Below are 6,000 nucleotides of genomic sequence, written 5' to 3'. Positions count from 1 at the left end.
TAGAAATGTGCATAATAAAATAAATCAAGTTTTCAAAGCATCGATGCTTATCTTTATTACATGAGGTGTCTAATTAAGTGTATCATTTACAAAAAAATGGGAGTATCATACAAATACCTTTTAGGGTTTGCATCCGACAAAACCCGTTTTCCCTCGCTGCAATCTAGCACCCTTCGGCGAAAAAGTTGAGATCCCTCTGGTTGTCGTTCGACGCGCGCACAGCCAAAAAATCCGGCCCCGATGGCAAGCGCTGGTCGCGGGCGAGGTGGACGAACTTCGACCAGCTCAATGAAATCTTTTGGTCAACCACGAAATCAGATACATATGTAATGGGTACCCATTGCCATCCCAAAATTAACTCAAGGAGATGAGAGCTGGGGTAGGAGTAATAACTCCTTTTGCCTTCTGCCTGACCATCGATGATGACTGATTCCGACATCTTCGATGAGCACTTGCTATTGGCGCCCCTGACGAAAAGTTCTGTCGCCTTCCTCCTGGTACCACCTTCCCTCCTCCTCCCGCCGCTCCACAACAGCTAGCCTCTACTCAGAGCTGCTCGGCAGCAGCTGCCCTCGCTCCATGAGACCCTGACCTCCCGCCAGCCCCTTGTCGGCGAGCGCTCGCCGACGGGGATGACTCCCTCCTCCGTGCTCAAAAGAACTGAGCAGAAAACACGTGAAAAGCCCGACACGCATCGGTCATAGATGCAGGCGGAGCAGGACGCAAGGATGGCCTTGGAGTAGGCGGCATGGATGGCGTCCGGCGAATGATCCGATGCTCGTACATTGATTTCATTTTGGCATGTCCGGTTGCTTTGCTTTGTTGAACTATGGTTTGTTTTGGTTTATTTTGATCTGTTGAATTGAAACAATCTGTATCCTATGATCGACGTGCGTGAATTGGATGAATTTGAGATTTCAAATTAGAGGTGTGTAGATATATGGTCCGGTGTTATCAGCGAATGTGGCCGGACGCGCCTGCCGGGCGTATAAGGGGCCGGATTTGTCAAGTCCGACTAGAGGTGGAGTTTTGTTGGAAGACGAAACCCAAGATTTTATGACACCTAAATTCTTAAAAGCAAAGCTTTGCTATTTAGACATCCCGAGCACACACCCTTCCCCGTCGTCCGATCAAAATCGCTCAATCCAGGTGCTGGGTGGTCGGGGCCGTGCCCCAAGTCCCATTCTTCTCTCACACCTCACGAGCTCACTTTCTCTCCCCCCTGCGCCGGCGAGATCCGATGCGCCCCACCTCCATCGACCTGGCCCTCGCGCTGGCCCGCCTCCACCGAGCCAATCCTGCACCGGAGGTCCTCCTTCCCGAGCCTTCTTCTCCGCTGACGCACTCACACCCCGAACGGCAACGAAGCATCCCGCAAGAGCGGACGAGCTCCCCGCCCGCAGACCGGCACCGACGGCCAGCTTCTCCCCCTCGGCGTCATCCTACGCCCCACCGCGTCAATCTCTCGCCGGATCGATGCATCCCGCGGCCAGGACCTTCAATCCCAGTCAGATCCGGGCGGAAGGCAGCGGTTGCTCCGGCCGCCCCCCCCCCCCCACCCCCATAGATTCTATCCAGCGATGACCACCTGCTCATCGTGGACCCGTGGACCTGTGAATCCACAAGTCAACATGCAGTGCTGGTGCATGGGTTGTGTCAGCGAGGTCGACAAGGCCATGGCGTCGGTGAGAACCTTCACAGGCAGTGGCGATTCTACTGGGCATGCTTCAACAGGCTCAAGCCTGCCCTCTGAAATTGAAAAACGAAAATTTACTACTAGTTCCTAGCCCATCTCAGCCCACTGTCTAGTGTCTAGCCTGCTGTTTACCCGTTCCAACCCTTGTACTGAGAAGTTGAGCCAGCCCTTCATTTTCATCCAAGATTCGCCACTGTTCACAGGTACACATGCATTGCGCAGCCTTCCTGGTCTGACCCCTCTTGCTTGGTTTAGTTGTTTTCTTCATGCACTTAGGGACATTCGTTTTCCCTATTTTTGGTCAACAGAGTTGGAAACGTCATTGGGAGACGTCGGCACTAGAGTCATGGCCTTGGCGAGGAAGGCGAACCCGGCGGAGCTCTGCTAGTGTGTCCAGTGGGAGACAAGGAAGGATGTCAAGATTTTCTGTCCTCCTCCACCTGCTGAGAATCGTAATACACAGGTATGCATCCCTCTTGTCTACTTGTACTGCAGAATTAAGGCAGTGTGTGTAATATCCAAATTAATGAACGTTTACTTTGCTATCCTCTTCAAATGGGGAGAAGGATCGTGCCTATTTTGTTGTTGCCTGAATGATGATACAAACACCAATTGTATGAAACAGAAACCAATTTAAAAGAAAAAAAACAGATGAATCCACAGTTCCAAGGAGTAGCTGTCCCGATAGTCTACCTAGCCAGTGTTTGCTTTGTTCCATTTTCTCATAGACAAGATGGATCCTGTATGTAATGCCTGATTGTTTGTAGTTGTCGTTTCATCGGATTCATCGAGCAAAGGCGGCATTGTATCTCTGATTTTTGGCAACAGACAATTTTTGGGAGGGCTCGAGGTGGAAGTTGTCTAGCAGAGGGGCATGAGTTGCCTGCTCATGTATATGTAATGTGAGAAACTGATAAGCAAAGTACATGAGTTGGAGTGCCCCGGGAAACTGCCAAAAAATTCCCAACACAGAGTAGACAGTTGCTACATATGCTGGTGCGAGTTGCCCAAAGTATTTTTTTCTTCAGAAAATGATAGCCAATCCATGCTTGTTTTTTCTTATACAAACGTGTCGCTAGGTTTTACTTGAACATTGATCATGTGTTTTAAACTTGCCTAACCATTTTTGTGAGTGTATTATTTGCCTCAAAATGATGCAAAACTTTGTTGTCAAAATGTAGTCCCCTGATAGTTTAGAAAACACACACAGATAAGGGGCTAGGCAACTTCACACAGCTAAACCAGGCAATTGACACATAAAACTGAAGCAAGTCCCATACAGGGTGTCAAGCAAATCCTGATCTTTGGTACTCATAGCGGGATCAAACAGAAACTACCTTTTCATTTCTATTCATTTTCTTAGTAATAAATGGTTTTTTCGGTGTTGTCCAACAAATAACAGCTCAAGAAGGAGTTTTCCGGGTGTGCGGATGATAGTTTGTTCAGCAGCATGGACCATGCCATGAAATTGGTGGCGACAAGACTCCCAGACTCATATGACAAAAAGGTCAGCCATTCTTTTGATCTTCTTGTCATGTAATTGACTATTGTGGCTGCTATATTACTGCAAGGGAGCTTGTAAACTCAATGAAGAGAATAGTTTTCTCTTATCCCATGTTGTCGAAGTTGGCACTGAGTATATAATGCAAAAATTGCCACTAGACTCAAAGAAGGTGGTGATGCTTCTTTAGATTCTTGGTAAAGTGGTGTAAGGTTCAGAGTTCAACACAATCTAGCGCTAGTAGAAATGGATTTCAGTTACAAGGAGAGCAGTTCATTCGGGGATTTATTGCTAGGGTTTGACTTGCTTATACAGTGGTAGTAAGTTGCCTAAAAGATACCCAACAAGTTGTTTTAGATCCATATGCAATATTCGTTAGTTTTTGTTTCTTCCACGTCACAAAAAGGACACAACTTGCTTACATAGTGGTAGTAAATTGCCTAAAAGATACCCGTCAAGTTGTTTTAGATCCATATACAGGGTTCCTTAGTTTAGTTTTTCCCCACGTCACAAAATGACACGACTTGCTTACACAGTGGTAATAACTTGCCTAAAAGGCACAAACAAGTTTTTTAGATCCATATGGAAGGTTCCTTAGTTTTTATTTCTCTCACATCACAAAAAGGACACAACTTGCTTACACCGTGGCAGTAAGTTGCCTAAAAGATAACCATCAAATTGTTTCAGATCCATATACAAGGTTCCTTAGTTTAATTTTTCCACATGTCACAAAATGACACAACTTGCTTACATAGTGGCAGTAACTTGCCTAAAAGATTCCAAACAAGTTTGTTTTAGATCCATATGCAAGGTTACTTAGTTTTTATTTCTCCCACATCACGAAAAGGACACAACTTGCTTATACAGTGGCAATAAGTTGCCTAAACAACCTCATGACTTTCCTACAGTTTTTTAGGGGATACATGATTTGCTCAATTCAACCCACTTTTTTTTGCTTACAAGTGCTCAAGTAGTTGTTCACACTTTTTTATTGCACATTAAGTCTCGAGCACCCTAGAGAACACAAGAATTGCTCACTGGTAACACTGTTTTTGCTTAAACGAAGCCTACAGGTTGCTACAAGTTGCTCACATCCTTTTCTTTTCGCACATTAAGTCTTTTTTTAGGAGCTCTGCCTTTTCAATAAGAAGATAATTGACTAGTTAATAAAAAAACTAGTCAAAGACCGATACACATCAAATTCTAGCACGCATGAGCACACATGAATTGCTTACTGGCAAACACTGATTTTTCTTAAACAAACTTTAAAAATTGTTGCTCCTTTTTGTTTTTCAACACACTTCTAGTACAGAAAAGCAACCTAAGAAAAACATCGGGGTTTCTCTGGATGTACAACAGCCAGTAGTTGGACAAAGAAAAATGAAACAGTTTTCATGTACTGACATGACTTGCCTATTGTCAATTTTGATTTGCTTATAAAACTACTACAATTATTCACACTTTTTCCCCTACACATCAAGTTCTAGCACGCACGAACACACAAGATTTGCTTACTGCCAACACTGATTGTGCTTAAACAAACCCTAGAACTTGTCTCCTCTTTTTTGTTTTCTCAACACATTCCTAGTACAAAACGTGAGCTAAGAAAAGTATCAGGGGGTTTCTCCGGATGTACAACAACTAGTAGCTGGAGAAAGGAAAAGGAAACAATTTTCATGTACTATCAGGACTAGCTTTTTGTCAATACTTGATTTGCTTAAAAATCCGCTATAGTTGCTCACTAAACCCGCTATATGCGATAGAGGCGGGATAGAGAGGTTGAAGAGGGGTGTGTGGGGTCTTAGGTTTCTTGGGCGAATTGATGTTTTTTAATGCGGGGGTGGTTTGCGGCATGGGGATGCGGGGGCTAGAATCTTCGATAATTTGAGAAGAAAGTGTCCAAAACTTACCCAACGCATGATGGTTAGTTGCTAGAGATACCAGCGCGAGTTGCCCAAAGATCCTCTCCCGAGAGTACATGGTTTATTTCGCCCAAAACATGCTCAAACCATGCTAGTTAGTTGCTAGAGAGGCTGGCATGAGTGCCCCAAAGATACATTTTAGAAACAAATTCATTTATAATTGGAACCAAAGTTTCTATTTACAATAGGATATGTTGTCTGCATATAAACATTACTTGCCTAAATCGCCATTAAAAGTTGCCCCATATACCACCTGAATTGCTTCCTATAGAACTAGTAGCCAACTTAGAAGGCATGAGACAAATATGTAATCGCGATAGGCAATTTACTACAAAGTTGCTTTCTGTAGCACCAAAGTTGTCCCAGATGGCAGCAAAGTTGCTTGAAAAAAATGTTCATCGAAACATATCCATACGAGATCTTATTTTGAAGATCTTGCTGCGAGAAACCTAATGGTGAAAACAGAAATTAGTTTTGACGCTCGGTTTAAAAGTTGTAGCTTTTTGAATTTGCTTTGGAATGAAATTAAATACACGTGATGCATTTCTAACTTGTTTGTCGCATACTATTGTAGGAAGGAGTTACAGGAGATGGAACCACGGAAAAGATTTCGCTGCCCGTCCTACTCTTTGCGATCGGGAGAAAAGAAGTGTGAGAAGTGCAGCACGTTTGCGTCTTGCAGGGTGGGTGGGGCAGGCAAAGGGACGCAGGAGACGGTGGCCCCTTTCTTTCCAATTCTGAAACGAGGGAGACCAAAACATACCAAAAATGGGAGGCTGCCAGGTGGTGCTAGTGGGCAAACGATTGTCCGCTAGATGCGTCCTTTATGACAAGGTTCACGAACAGGAAACACGCACATATAGCTGTCGAGAAAGCACAAA

The sequence above is a fragment of the Triticum urartu genome, chromosome 6 (genome assembly GCF_003073215.2).
Source record: "Triticum urartu cultivar G1812 chromosome 6, Tu2.1, whole genome shotgun sequence".
NCBI lineage: Eukaryota > Viridiplantae > Streptophyta > Magnoliopsida > Poales > Poaceae > Triticum > Triticum urartu.
Note: the sequence above shows the minus strand (reverse complement) of the source record.